The sequence below is a fragment of the Thalassophryne amazonica genome, chromosome 3 (genome assembly GCF_902500255.1).
Source record: "Thalassophryne amazonica chromosome 3, fThaAma1.1, whole genome shotgun sequence".
Lineage (NCBI taxonomy): Eukaryota > Metazoa > Chordata > Actinopteri > Batrachoidiformes > Batrachoididae > Thalassophryne > Thalassophryne amazonica.
In genome coordinates this window covers 29,815,154-29,838,011 of record NC_047105.1, presented here as the reverse complement: position 1 = coordinate 29,838,011, position 22,858 = coordinate 29,815,154, and the positions used below count along the sequence as shown (strand labels likewise).

The 22,858-nt window shown below is 44.8% G+C and overlaps 1 long non-coding RNA gene across 1 annotated transcript in view; it reads right to left on the bottom strand.

Annotated features, from left to right (window-relative positions):
• LOC117506468 overlaps nt 1-19,284 on the bottom strand; it is a 29,160-nt gene extending 9,876 nt beyond the window's left edge. The window contains exon 1 of the long non-coding RNA XR_004559481.1: nt 19,249-19,284. This is a non-coding gene — a long non-coding RNA (uncharacterized LOC117506468). The remainder of the gene's footprint in view (nt 1-19,248) is intronic.
• Between the last annotated feature and the right edge of the window lie 3,574 nt (nt 19,285-22,858).

Below are 22,858 nucleotides of genomic sequence, written 5' to 3'. Positions count from 1 at the left end.
AGATGGCTGTCATTACATCATCAATAAATGCACAAGTTTACGTTGATATTTTGGACACTTTTCTTATCCCATCAACTGAAAGGATGTTTGGGGATGATGAAATCATTTTTCAAGATGATAATGCATCTTGCCATAGAGCAAAAACTGTGAAAACATTCCTTGCAAAAAGACACATAGGGTCAATGTCATGGCCTGCAAATAGTCCGGATCTTAATCCAATTGAAAATCTTTGGTGGAAGTTGAAGAAAATGGTCCATGACAAGGCTCCAACCTGCAAAGCTGATCTGGCAACAGCAATCAGAGAAAGTTGGAGCCAGATTGATGAAGAGTACTGTTTGTCACTCATTAAGTCCATGCCTCAGAGACTGCAAGCTGTTAGAAAAGCCAGAGGTGGTGCAACAAAATAATAGCGATGTGTTGGAGCGTTCTTTTGTTTTTCATGATTCCATCATTTTTTTTCTCAGAATTGAGTGAGTCCATATTTTTTTCCCTCTGCTTGGTCTAAAAAAGTAACCGTTACTGACTGCCACAATTTTTTTTCCTGATTTCTTATAGTGTTTCTTAAAGCCAGAAAGTTGCCATTTGAAATGACTTTAGTTTTGTGTCATGTCTGTGATCTGCTTTTTTTGTACAAAATTAAAAAACTGAATGAACATCCTCCGAGGCCGGTGATTCCATAATTATTGCCAGGGGTTGTATGTTGACGATTGAAATCATTAACAACTAATTTAGTAGTTGACGTGTCATTTATTTTATTTAAGTCTTTGATTTTTCCTCTCAATTCATAGTTTTAGGCAGCCGTCCTGCCGTCATTTGGACGTTCAAATTTTGAATAAGACGGCGGATTAAAACAGTGGTTGTCTTATTCAAAGCTGTTTAAAATGGGTAGTTTACCGAAGGAGCTGTGTGTATGTGCGTGCGCGCGCGTGGAGTCAACTCGCTACGGATTGCGAGGGAGGGAGCAGGTGAGGGAGCGAGATTCCTGAACGGAGGCACGAGACGTTACGTTCTGCTGTGAACCATCAGTGCACTTAAGACAGCGAGCGCGGAGCAGAGAGAGGATTTTAACCCGAGTAAACATGTTAAAAAAAAAACTAAAAAAAAAACTTGGGGTTGCCTTTACTTTGTACTTTCTCTACACGTGTGGTTCTGATGGCACCGACCTGTTCACACCATGTGCACGTCATATACTGAATTTATGAGATCACGAGATGAAATAAACGCTCAAATATTCTTAAAACATCCTTAAAAAATGAGAATATATAAATGAACTGAGCAAAAATCACACACAGGTTTTAAAAAAAACCCTGCTGTGGAGAAGCTGTGCAGAGGCACAGATCACAAAAAGCTGAACTTTAACAGCTGTTTATTTTCCAAAGGTATATATTTGTTCAATCTTGAGCTTAATGTAGTGTTCAAGAACAAAACGTGACTGATGGAGAAAAAAAATTACTTCATCACACTAAAATGGAGTCAGAATATTAAAAATTTAAAAAATCTCCTTTAACAGTGGAATATCCGGATAAAATGCTGAAACCGACTTCTTCTGAAACTTCTCTGTTCTCTCACGACGTCCTGGATCAATAGAGCCTGAAATGTGGAGGTTTTCAGCTTGAAACAGGCTGATGATGGCGCCTGAGAGCGCTGCACGACGTCTCGCACCGTGAAAAGTCCTTAAAGCGACAGAATCACCTCAAAATCTCTCATCAGCCGTTAAAATTTTCACTGAAAACCAGCTTAATTTTTCGAACCGTGTCCACTTCGATGTGTCTCACAGGTTTAGAAAAAATTTTGATCAATCAAAGCGCCAGTCTCTCAGCAACTTCTCAGACAAAGGAATTCCGACGAGGGGCTGGACGACTCCTCCCACAAGGAGTGCTCACAGGCGGATGACGTCACCGACAGGCGTGGAAAAACTCACGCATGCGCACGAGGGTTCAAGCATGTCTGACGTAAAAACATATGAATGAAATCCATATAGTTTTTGAAAAAAATAAAAAGGACCTATACTTAATTATTGACAGCCCTCGTACGAAAAAAAAAATACATGGGTTTGTATCAGTTTTCCTGAACATGTCCAGGTGTTTTTCCTTCTTTATAAGAGTTTGCTGTTTGCTCCACAAAGTTTTAAAACACAAAATGTTCACACTGTTCTTTATAGCAGTTCTGTAATTTCAGAAATTCAACAGAAACAACCACAAATCATAAAAAGTTGGGACTGTATGTAAAATGAAGATAAAAATAAAAATGTTGCACTATTCCCAGTTTCTCCACTCACAAAAGCCAAACATTCTTCCAGAGTTGTGTAATCATACTATGATAGTAGAATATAAAGAAGGGAAAAAAATAGACAATATAATCGTCAATCGCAATTATTTGCCTGACAGTTAATCATCTCCAGAAATTGCTAATCATGACAGCCCTACTAGGGGTTCAGGCTGTTGGTGTATGATCATAGGCTCCTTGGATCAAATCCTGATCAGACTGCAAAGTCAATAAAGTCCTTTGGGTAATGGTACTACTCTAAACTAAAAAGTGGGCTACAAGTATATAGCGACTACTTATACATTTAGCTTTACTTAGTAACATAAAGTATACTTTTTTGTAAGGGAAATGTAATGAGATTACTTGGACTATGATACAGAAGGTGCTTTGTTCATTTGTGGGGTTTCGTTTCCAAGCTATGTTTAATTTTCCTGTTTATCTGATAATGTATGAAAAGGGGTTGATCTAGGTAAGTCTATGAGTTCATCCTACACCCTTTCAAACTTCGAAAGTGCCCAATCACGTCAGTGGCTACCACTGCCGCTACGCATCCATGTGCTGATTTTCTCAAACGGGTGGTTTTTGTAGGAACTTTGCAGGTCCATGAAAATGGAATATAATTTAGATCCAATAGTCTAGGACAGGTTCTTGCTGTGCATCAAAGGTTTCTGAGTCCTACTATTGTGATATTTTGTGTGCAATTGAAATCAAAAGTGCAAAAGTAAATATTAGTTCTTTAAAACACACTTGTTTACGATACGATACAATATACTTTATTGTCCCTTCCGGGAAATTTGTCTTGGACTCCAAGAGCTGTACAAATAAAATTGCCATGATATAATTACATAACTCATGCATATTGCACATAACTTGATACACACACCAATATTGCACATACCCCTTTTGCACAGATGGCTCATACATATGGTTAAAAGGAAAATGCTGACAATGAATAAATAACATTGAATACCAATGCTACCATGTCATTAATGCACAATCCTACTACCTTTCCCATGAACCATTATTTAAGACTCTGACGTGGGCACGAATGAGTTTTTAAAGCGATTCAGTCTGCAGTGAGGAACTCTGTTTTGCCTACCAGTAACCTCAATGTATATTTCACTTGACTTTTTGTTTTATTTTTTAACCTGATTGAATAAATTGCATTTGATTTGATAACTATAATTAGCAGCTACACTCGCGGTGCACACTCTCGTCTCGATGTAACTATGTTTGAACGTTTGTTATCCAGAAATCTGACGAATGTCTAATCTGATTGTGATCACACTTGGCAGATCCAGTGGGCCAATGGGAAGAAAGGACTTGGTTGGGATCGCTGATCGATCAAGGTCAGAGTTTCAACCCCATAATTATGTAAAGCAAAATGACTAATTTTATGGAATTGCTTTAAGATATTTTATTGTTGGAGAATTTGACCGTGAAACACTTTGAAATGTGGGTGTGGCTCTTGGAAAACCTTTGACCTCACGCTTCATTGCAGCCTTTGAGGACTGAAAATGTGCTTCAGTAGATGACTGTGACTGGAGCCACAAACAACTGGGGAAAATGTTTTTATAGAAGAATTTTAAGAACTGAATCCACTTCGACTTCAGTCTGTGACCTTCACCTGATTAACTAGAAAACAGCAATTACAGTTTGCAGGTGGTATGAAGATGGTCTAAATTAGATTTGCTTAACTTATTTTAGGGCACAGGGTGAGTCATCACCAATATTTATTTATTTATTTACTTTGGTGGCGGAAATTCTGAAAGGTACATATGAAAGAAACAATTTATTGGGTGAGGGGGGCAGGTTTAGCAGGATGGGTCGAGCACGGACACAACGCCTTTAAAAGATGATTTTGCACTTCGCTATTTCTTTAAAAAAAAAATGATTACTGAATGAGATGTGCTGGGAGGGAGGCTGAGGAGAGACGGGATGCATTTTGAATGACAGGCAACAAACGTAATTTTTGGGCTGTGCACATGGAATATTTTCTGTTATCGCTCTCTCTCTCTCTGCGTGCTCATCTCTTATTGTTTGCTTCTCTCTCGCTCTGCGGTTGGCCTACTTTTATTTTTCCCATCATCCCTTTCATTCCATCCCTATCTCCTCGCATCACTATACCTCCCCCCCGCCCCGCCCCTGGCAGAAGTCCAGACTCCCTGGTGACCAAACTGATCAGCTTGTATTAAAGTCTCAGCCACTCACTCTCATGCACCTACGTGAGCTCAGGCATGACTTGCATGCACATGTGCAGGCTGACAGAGAACACACACACACACACGCACGCACACACACACACACACACACGACAGGTGGAGTGCATCCTGCAAACACAAAATCACACTGAAATCAGAAGAAACAGCAGGAGGCGCTCACACGGAGCAACTTCAAATACAGACATAAATCATTTTGTCCTCAGGGGAAATTGCAATTCCACACAGCAGCATGTTTCACCACAGACACACACACACACACACACACACACACACACACACACACACACACACACACACACACACACACACACACACACTGCAAATACAGTGGAGTGGCTCTGCAGTGCCACCTGCTGCATTACTCTGTTCTTCTATAAGGTATTAGAAGCAGTGATGCACAAACCTGAAGCTAAATAAATAAATACACACATGCCCACTGCTAACTGTAAGCACTTTATATGACCCCAAAACAGATTTGTGCAAAACATGACAAAATATAATTGGGATGCAACTAACAATATTGTTCTTATTATTACTTAAGATGTTGATTATTTATGTACTCATACAACTAATATAAAATGTATATGTCGCAGACATGAACGAGAGAAGCTCTTCAGCATCTCACCATGTCATGTTGGTCCTTCAGACTTTTTTTAGTAAATGCTTCTGGAGAGCATTAGCATGACTAAAAGCACCCCAACGGTGGCCTTCTTAACTTCCGCCATTTTAAGCATTTTATTTATTTGCATCTCACATGCCTGAAAAAAAGCCCTCACCATCTCATTTAGGGCTTTCAGACTTTTTTCAGTAAATGCTTCTGGAGAGCATTAGCATGGTTAAAAGTCTCCAACCTCTGGGGGGTGAAGCCCCCCAACTGCAGCCCTCTTAACCCCCTGCCACTTTAAGCTTTTTTTTTATGTAGATGTAAATTCATATTCAAACCTTTCAGCTAGTTCACAGTAGGGCTGTACAATATGGCCAAATTAGCTGAACTTTCAGGTCTTCTTTTTAAGAAACAACTCCTCTACACCACTCCAGCAGGAAGCTGTATTTTATATTTTTAATTAGATCAAGTTGTAGAGATTTGCTATCAGTTTGAGTTTAAGGAAACTCCTTCCTTTTTTTTCCTTACCACTGTTGCTCTGGGGGTTAGTAAGGTTAGACCTTACTTGTGTGAAGCGCCTTGAGACAATTTTGTTGTGATTTGGCGCTATATAAATGAAAATATATTCAAATTGAAATTGAAAAAAGGAAGATAAGTTTAGAATTTTTTTTTTTTTTTTTTTGTATTTGAAATGGCATCAACAAATTAAAATGTGTGAAATACCAAGTGTTCCAATACTTTTGAGGCCAATTTGGAAACACTTGGGTAACATCTTTCATCTCAAATAAGCAAACAGAGCATGAATCAGCTGCTGCCTGCTCACTTTATTAATCTAAAATCACTGAAGAAACACATGTATATAAGTCAACCTGAATGAAATGAGAAATTCTGCTTTTAACAACCTGCACCTCATTTCTGGCATAAAATATGTGTTGGGAAAGTGTAGTGACACGGACCCACAACAGGGGGCGTAAATGAACGGACAATAGAGGGAGTTAAATTAGAACACTTTACTGTTGTGAATGTCACAACCACACACAGCAGATTACAGAATAAATACAAGTCAATTAATGAAGGTGTTGTGTGGGCAGGCTCGACGATAGGAGACGCCGTCTGGAGATGAACCGGAACCACACGATTTCCACCGCCACCGAACCCGAAGGATACTTGAGCCGCCAAGTCCCGAAGTCCCCAGGTGGCCACCGTCTCAGCGTGTCGGATCTGGTACTGCTGGCGGAGAACAAAGACAGTTAAGTGTGGGTGTGTGTACACCCCGTAACAATAATGGTGGGAATTCCACCTCCACCTTTAACACACACTCGTGCAGCATCTCTTTAACCACTTATCTGATGGGACGTAGGACGAAGCAGTCGTGACCCACGCTGGTCCTCTGGTTGACAGCTGCAACACAATAGCTCTTGAAATCACTGAATGCTGGCAGAGAAAGTTACCTCTCACAGAAGTCGATATCTCGGCGATGTGGTGGAGGTGTCATCCTGCTTTTATCCAGGGTGAGATGAAGATGATCGGTGACAGCTGTCATAGTTGATGAGTGACAGCTGTCACCTCGGCTGTTCCTGTAGGCGGCAGCGCCCTCTCGTGCCTGAAGCCCGCACTTCAGGCAGGGCGCCCTCTGGTGGCGGGCCAGCAGTACCGACCAGGCTTGTCCGGGTGGCGTCGGTAAAAATCGACCAGGAGGGCCGGATCCAGGATGAAGCTCCTCTTCACCCAGGAGCGTTCTTCGGGTCCATACCCTTCCCAGTCCACCAAATATTGAAAGCCCCGGCCCATTCGACGAACATCCAAGAGCCGGCGTACTGTCCAAGCCGGCTCTCCGTCGATGATACGGGCAGGAGGCGGCGCCGGACCGGGTGCACAGAGGGGTGAGGTGTGATGTGGTTTCAACCTGGAGACATGAAAGACTGGATGGATCCGCAGTGAGGCTCCAACTCCCGGCCTCACTGAGGACCTTGAGGATGCGGAACGGCCCTATGTAGCGGTCTTTCAATTTCGGGGAAGCCACCTGGAGAGGTATGTCCTTGGTAGATAGCCATACCTCCTGCCCGGGCTAGTATGCGGGGGCCGGGGACCGTCGACGGTCTGCATGGGCTTTTGCCCTCGTCCGGGCCCTCAACAAGGCTGAACAGGCGGTGCGCCACACCCGACGGCATCTCCGCAGGTGGGCCTGGACCGAGGGCACACCGACCTCTCCCTCCACCACAGGAAACAAAGGGGGTTGGTACCCCAGACACACCTCAAACGGGGAGAGGCCGGTGGCAGAGGACACTTGGCTGTTATGCGCGTACTCGATCCAGGCCAGGTGTTCACTCCAAGCCGTCGGGTGTTCGGATGTTGTACAACACAGGGCCTGCTCCAACTCTTGATTGGCCCGTTCAGCCTGTCCGTTAGTCTGAGGGTGATACCCAGACGAGAGGCTCACGGTGGCCCCCAGTTCCCGGCAGAAACTTCTCCACACCTGCGAGGAGAACTGGGGGCCGCGATCCAAAACGATGTCTGTTGGTATCCCATGCAGCCGGACAACATGGTGGACCAGGAGGTCCGCTGTCTCCTGGGCCGATGGGAGCTTCGGGAGGGCCACAAAGTGGGCCGCCTTGGAGAACCAGTCCACTATCGTGAGGATGGTGGTGTGCCCCCGGGACGGCGGGAGGCCCGTGACGAAATCCAGAACGATGTGGGACCAGGGGTGATGAGGCACAGGAAGCGGCTGCAGGAGTCCCTGTGCCTTCTGGTGGTCCGCCTTGCCCCTAGCGCAGGTGGTGCAGGCCTGGATATAAGCCTGGACGTCAGCTTCCAGAGACGCCCACCAGAAGTGCTGCCGGACCACTGCCACGGTCCTACGCACCCCTGGGTGGCAGGAGAGCTTGGACCCGTGACAGAAGTCCAGGACGGCAGCTCTGGCTTCTGGTGGGACGTATAGTCTGTTTCTCGGCCCTGTTCCGGGATCCGGGCTCCGTGCCAGGGCCTCCCGGACGGTCTTCTCCACGTCCCAGGTAAGGGTAGCCATGATAGTGGACTCCGGGATGATGGGTTCCGGTGGATCCGACAGCTCGGTCTTGACTTCATGTTCGTGCACCCGGGACAGGGCATCCGACCTCTGGTTTTTGGTCCCGGGGCGGTAAGTGATCTGGAAGTCAAAACGGCCGAAAAGCAGTGACCAGCGGGCTTGCCTGGGGTTCAGTCGCTTGGCGGTCCTGATATACTCCAGGTTCCAGTGGTCAGTAAAAACCGTGAAAGGCACTGACGCTCCCTCCAGCAGGTGTCTCCACACCGCAAGGAGCTCTCGATTGCCCAAGTCATAGTTCCGCTCTGCTGGGGTCAACCTGCTGAAGAAATAGGCACACGGGTGAAGAACCTTATCAGTCTCTCTGCTCTGGGATAGCACGGCTCCTATCCCTGAGTCAGAGGCGTCCACTTCGACCACAAACTGGCGACTAGGATCGGGCTGCACCAAGACGGGTGCAGTCGAGAAGCGCTGTTTCAACTCCCTGAACGCGGCATCGCACCGATCCGACCAGGTGAAGGGAACTTTTGGTGAGGTCAGGGCTGTCAGGGGGCTAACTACCTGACTATACCCCTTAATGAACCTCCTGTAAAAATTTGCGAAGCCGAGGAACTGTTGAAGCTTCCTACGGCTCGTAGGTTGGGGCCAGTCTCTCACCGCTGCGACCTTGGCCGGATCCGGGGCGACGGAGTTGGAGGAGATGATGAACCCCAGGAAGGACAAAGAGGTGCGGTGAAACTCACACTTCTCGCCCTTCACAAACAGCCGGTTCTCCAACAACCGCTGCAGGACCTGACGTACATGCCGTACATGGGTCTCAGGATCCGGAGAAAAAATTAGTATATCGTCCAGATATACGAAGACGAATCGGTGCAGGAAGTCCCGCAAGATGTCATTAACCAAAGCTTGGAACGTCGCGGGGGCATTAGTGAAGCCGAACGGCATGACCAGGTACTCAAAATGACCTAACGGGGTGTTGAATGCCGTCTTCCATTCGTCTCCCTTCCGGATCCGAACTAGGTGATATGCGTTCCTAAGATCCAGCTTTGTGAATATTTTGGCTCCATGCAGGGGGGTGAACACCGAATCCAACAAAGGCAACGGGTATCGGTTGCGAACCGTGATCTCGTTCAGCCCCCGGTAATCAATGCATGGACGAAGACCGCCATCTTTTTTGCCCACAAAAAAGAAACCTGCTCCCATCGGGGAGGTGGAGTTACGGATCAGCCCGGCAGCTAAGGAGTCCCGGATGTAGGTCTCCATCAATTCGCGCTCAGGTCGGGAGAGGTTGTACAGCCTGCTGGACGGGAACTCCACGCCTGGCATCAAATCGATGGCACAATCGTACGGACGGTGCAGGGGAAGGGTGAGTGCCCGATCCTTGCTAAAAACGTCAGCAAGATCGTGGTACTCAACCGGCACCGCCGACAGATTGGGGGGAACTTTGACCTGCTCCTTAGCAGGGAGGGACCGAGGATCCCAAACACACCCGATTGCAGGTCTCGCTCCACTGTACCACCACCCCAGATGGCCAATCAATCCGGGGATTGTGTTTTAGCATCCAGGGGAACCCCAGAATCACACGGGAGGTAGAAGGAGTCACAAAAAACTCAATCTCCTCCCGATGATTCCCTGACACCACCAGAGTTACTGGTAGTGTCCTGTGTGTGATTAAAGGGAGTAGGATGCCATCTAGTGCTCGCACCTGCAATGGTGAAGGAAGCACCACCAGAGGGAGCCCTACCTCCCTAGCCCATCTGCTGTCTACCAGATTCCCTTCTGACCCTGTGTCTACCAGTGCTGGGGCCTGAAGGGTTAAATCCCCGCTAAGGATTGTAACTGGGAGCCGTGTGGAAATGTGTGTGTGTCCCATGTGAATTTCTTGGCCCACCCTAAGCCCAGTTTCTAGGGGCGGGCGTTGGTGTTTTAACCGTTCGGGGCAATTACTCAATTGGTGCTCAATTGAGCCGCAAACAAAACACGCCCCGTGGGGAAGCCTCCTCTGTCTATTCGGTGGTCTGAATGTGGCCCTGCTCGTGTCCATAGCTTCGTCAGCAGGGGGAGCTGTCGCCACACGGGACGTAGAGGCCAGGGAGCGTGGGAAGGGCGGACCTTTTTCGGACCCGGAAGGAAGAGGGACAGCGCGTGCCCGGCCACGCCCCTTGTCTCGTTCCAGACGGCGTTCTTCCAACCGATTGTCTAACCGTATAACAAGATCGATAAGCCCATCTAATTCCCGCGGTTCATCCTTGGCCACCAGGTGCTCCTTCAGGACCGATGACAGTCCGTTTACGAAGGCAGCGCGGAGCGCAGCGTTATTCCAGCCGGACCTCGCAGCCGCGATGCGGAAGTCGACTGCATAAGCGGCTGCGCTCTGGCGTCCCTGTCTCATTGACAGCAGCACAGTCGAAGCGGTCTCTCCCCTGTTAGGGTGATCAAACACAGTCTTGAACTCCCTCACAAACCCAGTGTACGTGTGAAGGAGCCGTGAATTTTGCTCCCAAAGCGCCGTAGCCCAAGCGCATGCCTCTCCTCGAAGCAGATTAATCACATAAGCTACTTTACTAGCATCTGACGCGTACATGACGGGACGTTGTGCAAAGACGAGCGAACACTGTATGAGAAAGTCCGCGCACGTCTCCACACAACCTCTGTACGGCTCAGGAGGGCTTATGTATGCTTCAGGGGATGGTGGGAGGGGTTGTTGAACCACCACTGGAACATTCATATCCTGCACAGGGTCGGCAGGAGGAGGAGCTGCAGCAGCGCCCTGAGCGCTCGCGCCACCTGCATGGAGAGAGCCTCCACCCTGCGGTTCAGGAGGATGTTTTGCTCGGTCATTTGATCCAACCGAGCCGTAAAGGCGGTGAGAATGTGCTGCAGCTCACCAATCACGCCTCCTGCAGACGCCTGCGCTCCCTGCTCTCCCATTGGTCGTTCAACAGCTGGGTGACACCCCTCGGAGTCCATGACGCTGGCCGAGACATCCTGTTGGGAAAGTGTAGTGACACGGACCCACAACAGGGGGCGTAAATGAACGGACAATAGAGGGAGTTAAATTAGAACACTTTACTGTTGTGAATGTCACAACCACACACAGCAGATTACAGAATAAATACAAGTCAATTAATGAAGGTGTCGTGTGGGCAGGCTCGACGATAGGAGACGCCGTCTGGAGATGAACCGGAACCACACGATTTCCACCGCCACTGAACCCGAAGGATACTGGAGCCGCCAAGTCCCGAAGTCCCCAGGTGGCCACCGTCTCAGCGTGTCGGATCTGGTACTGCTGGCGGAGAACAAAGACAGTCAAGTGTGGGTGTGTGTACACCCCGTAACAATAATGGTGGGAACTCCACCTCCACCTTTAACACACACTCGTGCAGCGTCTGTTTAACCACTTATCTGACGGGATGTAGGACGAAGCAGTCGCGACCCACGCCGGTCCTCTGGTTGACAGCTGCAACACAATAGCTCTTGAAATCACTGAATGCTGGCAGAGAAAGTTACCTCTCACAGAAGTCGATATCTCGGCGATGTGGTGGAGGTGTCATCCTGCTTTTATTTAGTCAGTATATGTCACCGATTTCAAAATGGCTCTTTTCAACCAGACATGCGGTGCTGTTACATGTCAATCATCTGGGTGCCACCTGGGGTGTCCAATCAGATTTCAGGAGAGTCCAGTGCACCCAGCTACACCCATGCGATGAAGTGTTCAACATTTGACATTTCCTGTGTCACTGTGGGCTCAAAATTTTGCACTTCCTGTTTGGGACTCAGTGTACCATGAGCAAGGTTTCATTCATATTATTAATAATTTATCCTGTAAAGTAACTGAAAAACGGTCAGAAAAAAAGGACGTGGCTGTAGGTACGAGATATTTCTGCCCAGCAGCGCCCCTTGACACCCTGAGTAGTTATGATTGAAACCATGAACTCTATGTGATGATAAACAATGTATTGCAGTACAACTACTTTACAGTGCATCTGGAAAGTATTCAGAGCGCTTCACTTTTTCGACGTTTTATGTTACAACCTTATTTCAAAATGGAGTAAATTAATTTTTTCCCTCAAAATTCTACTCACAACACCCCATAATGACAACTTAAAAAAGTGTCTTTATTTATTTATTTATTCATTGGCAAACTTTCACACCCTTTGCTCAGTACTTTGTTGATGCACCTTTGGCAGCAATTACAGTGTCAAGTCATCTTGAATATGATGCCACAAGCATGGTGCACCTATCTTTGGACAATTCTGCCCATTCCTCTTTGCAGCACCATTCAAGCTCCATCAGGTTGGATGGGGAGCATCGGTGCACAGCCATTTTTAGATCTCACCAGAGATGTTCAGTCAGATTCAGGTCTGGGCTCTGACTGGGCCACTCAAGGACATTCACAGAGTTGTCCTGAAGCCACTCCTTTGATATCTTGACTGTGTGTTTAGAGTCACTGTCCTGCTGAAAGATGAACCGTCGCCCCAGTCTGAGGTCAAGAGCGCCCTAGAGCAGGTTTTCATCCAGGATGTCTAGGTACATTGCTGCATTCATCTTTCCCTCAATCCTGACTAGTCTCCCAGTTCCTGTCCCTGATAAACATGTAATTTTATTTATTTACATGTCTACAAAATTATTCTATGTGAATTGAAATTCACAGTCAATTTTAAATGCTTGGAAACAGAGTTTAAAAAATTATATTTGATAGATTATAATTAATTGAAAGTACATATTACTGTATGATGCTGGGTTGTATCATAGGAGCTCTGTGTGTTGTACTATTGAAGAAGGAGCTCAGAACTACAGACACATCAAAACCAGCTGGTAAATACAAAGTACAACATGTCATCATGTTATTAAGTGCATAAAGTGAACAGAATACACACGTGGTTTCATCATCTGCTGAATGAAACTTAAACCTGATCCAGTCTGCCAGATGTTTCCTCTTGCCACAGGATCAAGTTCATCTATTTGGTTTTAGGTTCCTGCCTTGATCACATTCACCTGCCGGTTGTCTCTTCACTGGCTTCCTGTCCCTGTGAGATCAGATTTTAAGGCTCTGCTACTAGCCTATAAAATTGTTCACAGACTGGCACCTCTCCACCTAGCTGATCTATACTCAACAAAAATATAAACGCAACACTTTTAGTTTTGCTCCCATTTTGTATGAGATGAACTCAAAGATCTAAAACTTTTTCCCACATACACAATATCACCATTTCCCTCAAATATTGTTCACAAACCAGTCTAAATCTGTGATAGTGAGCACGTCTCCTTTGCTGAGATAATCCATCCCACCTCACAGCTGAGCCATACCAAGATGCTGATTAGACACCATGATTAGTGCACAGGTGTGCCTTAGACTGCCCACAATAAAAGGCCACTCTGAAAGGTGCAGTTTTATCACACAGCACAATGCCACAGATATCGCAAGATTTGAGAGAGCGTGCAATTGGCATGCAGACAGCGGGAATGTCAACCAGAGCTGTTGCTCATGTATTGAATGTTCATTTCTCTACCATAAGCCGTCTCCAAAGGCGTTTCAGAGAATTTGGCAGTACATCCAACCAGTCTCACAACCGCAGACCACGTGTAACCACACCAGCCCAGGACCTCCACATCCAGCATGTTCACCTCCAAGATCGTCTGAGACCAGCCACTCGGACAGCTGCTGAAACAATTAGTTTGCATAACCAAAGAATTTCTGCACAAACTGCCAGAAACCGTCTCAGGGAAGCGCATCTGGCACACCTGTGAGGTGGGATGGATTATCTCAGCAAAGGAGAAGTGCTCACTATCACAGATTTAGACTGGTTTGTGAACAATATTTGAGGGAAATGGTGATATTGTGTATGTGGAAAAAGTTTTAGATCTTTGAGTTCATCTCATACAAAATGGGAGCAAAACCAAAAGTGTTGCATTTATATTTTTGTTGAGTGTAATTAAACCCTACGTACCGGCCCGGGCTTTGCATTCACAGGATGCAGGATTACTTTGTGTCCTTAGGGTAAATAAAAAGTCTGCAGGCCATAGAGTTTTCTCTTATCGAGCCCCTGTTCTGTGGAATGATCTCCCTGAGTCAATAAAACAATCAGATTCTGTAGAGACTTTCAAGTCCAGACTTAAGGTGCACTTATTTTCCCGTTCGTATGGCTAGCCTACTGACATAGTATGATACTATGCTTTAATTTTTTTTTACTCTTTTACTGTTCTTTTTTCATTTTTTGATATGCTTTTTAAAATCTTTTAATTCATTTTATTTTGTTTTGTGAATTGTTTTGTGTGAAGCGCCTTGAGGCATCTCTTGTGATTTGGCACTATATAAAATCAATAAATTGAATTGCTGTATAAAATGAATACATTGAATTATTTGTTTTATATGACACCTAAATAGATCTGTATCATTTGATATTTTATTTAAAATACGAGGTCTATTAGAAAAGTATCCGACCTTATTATTTTTTTTCAAAAACCATATGGATTTGAATCACGCGTGATTGCGTCAGACAAGCTTGAACCCTCGTGCGCATGCATGAGTTTTTCCACGCCTGTCGGTTGCATCATTCGCCTGTGAGCAGGCTTTGAGTGAGGAGTGGTCCACCCCCTCGGCGGTTTTTCATTGTCAGGAAATGGCGGAATGATTTGGGCTTTTTTTCCATCAGAATTTTTTCAGAAACTGTTAGAGACTGGCAGCTGGAAACCATTCGAAAAATTGATCTGGCTTTCGGTGAAAATTTTACGGGCTTCACAGAGAATAAGGACTGTTACTTCAGCTTTAAGGATGGCTTTAAGGACGCTCGGCGCGCCGCGCTCCGTGCCACCATCGAGAGCCACAAACCACCGGATCATTTCTAAATGGATGGCTCTGTGGAGCCGGACCGTCATGTGCACTTTCTCTGGTTATCACAAGAGTTGGACATCAGCCATTTTCCGGCAGATTTCACTTTTAACAAGAGATTTTGTCATGGAAAGCCGAGCGAAGGCTTCGCGCATCACAACCGATTTGCTGATGGAGCGAGACAAAGGAACACCTCTGTTTTGGTCTCACAGGACGGCTTTGAGATGGCGTTCAGACAGCTGTCGGTGGTTTTTCCATCGAGTGATTATCCGAGAAATTGTGGATGTGCCTGGACATGCCAGAACATGTCCCGTGAGGCTTCATCACGGCTTTGCTTTGTGCCATGCGGCACCCCCGCGACACGCGGAATTCCGCCGCATGTCTGTCTCAATGTGCCGAAAAAGTGCTGATGTCCACGTCTTTTCACAATTCCTGTGCTAGTCAGATGACGTCCCGGATAAAACACAGTGTCCAGTTTGGAAATGAACGGCACATTCCATTGTTACAGGAGTTTTTGTCATGGAAAGAGGAGCGGAGGCTTCGCGCGTCGCGGCGGTGCCGCATGGTGCACAGCAACGCCATGATGAAGCCTCACGGGACACGTTCTGGCATGTCCAGGCACATCCACAATTTCTCGGATAATCACTCGATGGAAAAACCACTGACAGCTGTCTGAACGCCATCTCAAAGCCATCCTGTGAGACCAAAATGGAGATGTTCCTTTGTCTCGCTCCATCAGCAAATCGGTCGTGACGTGCGAAGCCTCCGCTCGGCTTTCCATGACAAAATCTCTTGTTAAAAGTGAAATCTGCCAGAAAATGGTTGATGTCCAGCTCTTGTGATAACCAGAGAAAGTGCACACGACGGTCCGGCTCCACAGAGCCATCCGTTTAGAAATGATCCGGTGGTTTGTGGCTCTCGATGGCGGCACGGGGTGCAGTGCGCCGAGCGTCCTTAAAGCCGTCCTTAAAGCTGTAGTAACAGTCCTTATTCTCTGTGAAGCCCGTAAAAGTTTCACCGAAAGCCAGATAAATTTTTCGAATGGTTTCCAGCTGCCAGTCTCTAACAGTTTCTGAAAAAATTCTGATGGGAAAAAAGCCCAAATCATTCCGCCATTTCCTGACAATGAAAATCCGCCGAGGGGGTGGACCACTCCTCACTCAAAGCCTGCTCACAGGCGAATGACGCAACCGACAGGCGTGGAAAAACTCCCGCATGCGCACAAGGGTTCAAGCTTGTCTGACGCAATCACACGTGATTCAAATCCATATGGTTTTTGAAAAAAATAATAAGGTCGGATACTTTTCTAATAGACTTCATAAGTGAGGTGTTTCTTCTCAAAGTAGGAAGCTGACAGGTGCAGGGCACAGAGCTGTCTGTGTTCGCCCAGCAGTTGAGTCCTCCCTGCAGTCTAGCCACCAACACTTCACTGATCTTAGCAAGAACTGTTGAGGAACTCAGTGGTGTGTGTGGAAGCACAGGTTTGCTTTCTTCAATCCAGCCAAAATTCATAATTCAGGATTGGTTAATTAACATCAGCTTTAATGTCTAAAATTCAGGTTTTACCTATTAGTCATCATCTCTCAACCAATAGGAACTGCACACATTCTTTAAAACATCAATATTCACACGTACCTCTTACTGTTTACAGATCACTGACAAGACTTCCCCTCCTCCACCTCACCACCACAGTTGATCTCTGTCCTGTGTTTGGGGGTAGCCTCCGCCCCTGGCATTTCCATTGGCAGGATTTTCATCTCTACTCTCTGCCATGATGGCGAGCAGCGCCAGATCTACTGCTCCATAGACTACAACTTTCTCTACATTATCCTGTTGCATTAAAATGATCAACTTTAACTTGCCCCTGAGTCTTTTTGGCAGAACTTGTCCAATTCTTCATGGGCCAGGGTCTCTACGGTGGCTAAAAGACATTCACATGAATACTGTGGCCGCTGGATTTAGCTTCTTCGTATTATGGAAACATTTTTACTGAAAGCTAATGGATTCATTCAGTACAGTGAAATGTATGGGACAAAAATGCATGGTACATATTATCACTTGTGCAATGGGACAAATAATGAATATCATGTGGCCTACAGTTCACCAATCAAACAAAAAACTACAAGGACTTATTTAGGCGTCATATGATTAAAATATAATACATTCACAGTATTTATTTAGTACTCATTTACTACACATTCTTAGAATGTCACTGTGCGTGCGGTGCTGTGTGTGTCTTTTACTGTATAATATATTCACCATCAGTGGTGGGCACAGCTAACCAAAAAATTAGCTTCGGATGCAGCCACATCAGATTACACTGTCAGCTTCCAATAAATCAATTTCACTTTAAGCGCCGCAGGGGCTTCTGGGTAAATTCAAGGATCACAAACATAAAGAACACACAAAAATGAATGACTAAAACAAAAACCCAAACACTGTCATCATCTTTCAAAAGTAGTAAAACACAGTATTAGAAGTAACAGTTTTTCTCGGTATTAGATACACCGTCATTTACGAGCTAAAAGCTGCCGCTTTTTTCACACGCTTTGAACCCTGAGGCTTAAACAACCGAAATACGTCCATTAATGCATTGATTGGCAGAGTAAAATACACGTAGTAAATATAAATTCTTACCTATTAGTTTCAGTGGGATTCATCTGAATACAACCCCTGGCAAAAATTATGGAATCATTGGCCTCGGATGATGTTCATTCAATTGTTTAATTTTGTAGAAAAAAAGCAGATCACAGACATGACACAAAACTAAAGTCATTTCAAATGGCAACTTTCTGGCTTTAAGAAACACTATAAGAAATCAAGAAAAAAAGATTGTGACAGTAACGGTTACTTTTTTAGACCAAGCAGAGGAAAAAAATATGGAATCACTCAATTCAGAGGAATAAATTATGGAATCACCCTGTAAATTTTCATCCCCCAAACTAACACCTGCATCAAATCAGATCTGCTCGTTGACATTGACCCTATGCCATGACATTGACCCTATGTGTCTTTTTGCAAGGAATGTTTTCACAGTTTTTGCTCTATGGCAAGATGCATTATCATCTTGAAAAATGATTTAATCATCCCCAAACATCCTTTCAATTGTCCAAAATATCAATGTAAACTTGTGCATTTATTGATGATGTAATGACAGCCATCTCCCCAGTGCCTTTACCTGACATGCAGCCCCATATCATCAATGACTGTGGAAATTTACATGTTCTCTTCAGGCAGTCATCTTTATAAATCTCATTGGAGCGGCACCAAACAAAAGTTCCAGCATCATCACCTTGCCCAATGCAGATTCGAGATTCATCACTGAATATGACTTTCATCCAGTCATCCACAGTCCACGATTGCTTTTCCTTAGCCCATTGTAACCTTGTTTTTTTTCTGTTTAGGTGTTAATGATGGCTTTTGTTTAGCTTTTCTGTATGTAAATCCCATTTCCTTTAGGCAGTTTCTTACAGTTCGGTCACAGACGTTGACTCCAGTTTCCTCCCATTCGTTCCTCATTTGTTTTGTTGTGCATTTTTCGATTTTTGAGACATATTGCTTTAAGTTTTCTGTCTTGACGCTTTGATGTCTTCCTTGGTCTACCAGTATGTTTGCCTTTAACAACCTTCCCATGTTGTTTGTATTTGGTCCAGAGTTTAGACACAGCTGACTGTGAACAACCAACATCTTTTGCAACATTGCGTGATGATTTACCCTCTTTTAAGAGTTTGATAATCCTCTCCTTTGTTTCAATTGACATCTCTCGTGTTGGAGCCATGATTCATGTCAGTCCACTTGGTGCAACAGCTCTCCAAGGTGTGATCACTCCTTTTTAGATGCAGACTAACGAGCAGATCTGATATGATGCAGGTGTTACTTTTGGGGATGAAAATTTACAGGGTGATTCCATAATTTTTTCCTCAGAATTGAGTGATTCCATATTTTTTTCCTCTGCTTGGTCTAAAAAAGTAACCGTTACTGACTGCCACAATCTTTTTTTCTTGATTTCTTATAGTGTTTCTTAAAGCCAGAAAGTTGCCATTTGAAATGACTTTAGTTTTGTGTCATGTCTGTGATCTGCTTTTTTTCTACAAAATTAAACAACTGAATGAACATCCTCCAAGGCCGGTGATTCCATAATTTTTGCCAGGGGTTGTAAATAAATAATCCACATAAAGCGTCCTTTAAAAAAAAAATCCAAAACAGTGTCTAAACGTGAAGAAAAGTCCCTCCCTCTGTACACACAGCTGCGCCGTGAGAGCTCCTCTCCCCGACCAAGTCTTGGCAATTAAATTACAGCCACAAAGAAATAAAATAAAATAAAATAAAATAATGTTAAAATTAGTCTGTTTTATTTTTGTGTTGATTGGACGAGTCACTGTAACGTCCAAAGAGAACCTGAACTACACTACCCACAATGCTCCCTGCATCAACCAACCAATCACGTTTTGCGCTTAATGATGACATCATCAGCAAGGGACAGGCAGCCAGTCTGCTTCAAACACATAACCACACTCTCACAAGTGCCACTAACTTAGCTTAAGGCAAACTAAAAGTGGACTCTCTCGTTATGGCCAACAACTGTCCAGTTTCTGGGTATTCTGTGTTAGTACGCGCCCGCAGCCGACCTGCTTGATGAATTCCTGCGCAAAAAGTAGTTCCCAGATAATTGTGATATATTCTTGTGAGATAATGAGTATATCTCATCTAAATCAATTCTAAAAATGACCAGTAATAAAATTATAAAGATAACTGAAGCTTTAAGAGTGGCTGTAATAAATATTTAAGAAATGTAAAGTTTATGAGCAACTTCACCTGTTATTGCTCAAGTACACTGTAAACATTGACACGATGGAGTTTGATGCGGAAGAGTTCAGAAAGATACGATTGGAATGGTTTGATTACCATTTACAGTTGGCAATGAAAGACTTGGGTGTGAACTTCATGTTAAGGTCAGAACAAGAAGCTGCACTGAAAGAGACACATTCTGTGTGTTGTCTCTCCGAGAGCAGCACGCTGAGCAGGGTGTCACACAACAGATGGACTAAAATGTTTGATTTTAGGGTTTACAAACATTTTTGACCGTTAAACTTTGCAACTATACTAGCAAAAAAAAAAACAAAAAAAAAAACGTTATCGGACTGAAAGTTATTGGAACTAAATTTATCGGAAGATAGTTAGTCCCATGATGTTTTTAAAACTTCTGAAAAGCTAATCCGATAGCAAAAACATTAGCTTCAATAATTATCCGCTATCGGATTAGCTGTACTGTACCCACCACTGTTCACCATGCAGTATTCCTTTAAATAACGAGTGCTATGTTTTTCTGTCTTTCTGGTAAGTGCGTTCCTTTGTATTTTTCTATTTTAACATATTGTCCACATTGCTCCATCCTTTTCTGACCTCAGTGACTAAACCACACAAGCAGTCCAAAGAACTCATGGCTTTCATTTGTGTAAATAGCAAATAGTCTTTCTTTGGAAAAGTCTGTTCTCAGTCTCTCAGGGTAATAATGACATCATCATCTTGTCCCTTCCACAGCATCTCCCCCTCAAAGTCCAGCATCTTATGTTTGCGGCACCACAGCAGGATGCCCACCACTTTATCCGAGATCTTCTCGTAGCGGTCAAAGAGTCGGCCGAAGGTGATGACGGTCCTACCATGCCTGTCCTTGAAGCCCATCTCTCTGATGATCCACACCATCTCCTCCATCTCCCTGTGGATGTGTTTGTGTGCCCCGTCCCCTCTCTCAGCTGTTTTGGATCCGTCTTTGGGACAACCGTTGCCTGTGTCACCCTTGTGGAGGCGCTGAGCCATGGCATACTCATAGTCAAAGTCCTCGCTGAAAGGGTTGAGCTTCTGGCCCTCGATGTGTTGGTTTGACCACTGCTGCCAGCGGCTTTTGATGTCGCCCATGTTGGCGATCTTAATCTGCAGGTCAACAGAAGTTCGCAGATTAGAATGAGTTTAGAGAGCACCTCGTTATTAAGACACTGAAAATGCTGAATGCAAAAATGTGATTCAGTATGAATTAACTTCTTCTCAAGATCATTCTTACTGCAGTTTGAATGACTTTACCAGCTGGAAATCAATTTATAGTATAGAAATAGTATTTGTTATGAGAGCAGGTCTGGGCTGGTGCCACACCTTGCCACATCCGTCACATCATCGAACCACCTTAGAGCCTGGATGGCAACCACCCAGGCAAAATATATATATTTTAAAAAATAAATCCATCAGACAGGGGAAATGTGGGCGTGTTCTTGGCTTTCTCCAGCTGCTGGGGTCTTCAACACTGAGGGACCTACACGCTAGATCATGACCAGAGAAATATGCCACATGGCCAAAATATCATAGCTGATGTTCCCTCAAAATAAGATAAGAGAGACTTTATTGTCATTGTAACAAACAATGAAACTTCACTGGTGACAACCAGTCAGTAGCAGCAAAGATTAAATATAAAAGATAAAATAAATAAAAATAAAATATAAGCGCAGTAAGGTGCAAGAGAGAATAATAGACATGTTGTTTCCAGTGTAAACTAAGATCAATCAATCAATCAATTTTTTTATATAGCGCCAAATCACAACAAACAGTTGCCCCAAGGCGCTTTATATTGTAAGGCAAGGCCATACAATAATTATGTAAAACCCCAACGGTCAAAACGACCCCCTGTGAGCAGATAAAGATAAAAATAAAGATAAAATAAATAAAAATAAAAATAAAATATAATAACAATAGGGGGGGGGGGTGATGGAGGCTACAGCTCTGATGAGAGGGGGACAAAAGATGGTGTCCGGGGGTGTTTGGTCAGTGGAGATCCTGGTGGTTCTCCTCTGCAGGCGTCCAGCATACACAGCTTCCAGGACAGGAAGCTCAGCTCCATCAATCCTCTGCGCTGTCCTCACAACCTGACCAAAGTCTTTTCTGCTTTCTGCTGAGCAGCTGGCATATCATACAGTCATGCCCTGACAGAGGATGCTCTCCACAGTGCTCCTGTAGACGTTCACCAGAAGCTGAGGGGAGACACCAACTCGCTTCAGCTTCCTGAGGAAGAAGAGCCTTTGCTGTGACTTCTTCATCAGGTGGGAGATGTTGACTGATCAAGAGAGGTCCTTGTTAATGTGGAGTCCCAGGAATTTGTCCACCGTCTCACCATTTATGTGGAGTGGTCGGGGTGGTCTTCCTGGTCCTCCTGAAATCCACAATGACCTCCTTGGTTTTGGTGGTGTTCAGAAGCAGGATATTCCCTGAAGACCACTGGGTCAGATGTTGTACCTCCTCCCTGTAGAGAGCCTCCTCATTGTCACAAATAAGTCCAACTACAGTGGTGTCATCAGCAAACTTTACCATAGTGTTAGAAGAGTGGATAGTGGTGCAGTCCTGAGTAAAGAGGGTGAACAGGGCTGGGCTGAGCACATAGCCCTGTGGCACCCCAGTGTTGATGGTGATGCATGATAGTGATGGATGCATGTCTTCCTATCCTGACGTTCTGCGGCCTACAGGTAAGAAAGTCCATAATCCATGTGCAGAGTGAAGTGGTAAATCCAAGATCCTGGAGTTTGTTAACCAGTTTATAGGGGATTATTGTATTGAAAGCGAAGCTGAAGTCTATGAAGAGCATCCGGGCATATGTATTTGGTTGTTCCAGCTGGGTCAGGGCTGAGTGGAGTGCAACAGAGACTGCATCCTCTGCAGATCTGTTCCTCTAGTAGGCAAACTGGTATCTTTCCAGATCTGCAGGGATGATGTCTCTGATGTGGGATAGGAAGATCCTCTCAAAGCACTTCATGACTACTGAGGTCAGGGCAACAGGGCGGTAGTCATTAAGGCAGGTCATGGATGTCTTCTTTGGTACAGGGATGATAGTGATGGATTTAAGACAAGTGGAGACAGCAGCTTGTTGCAACGAG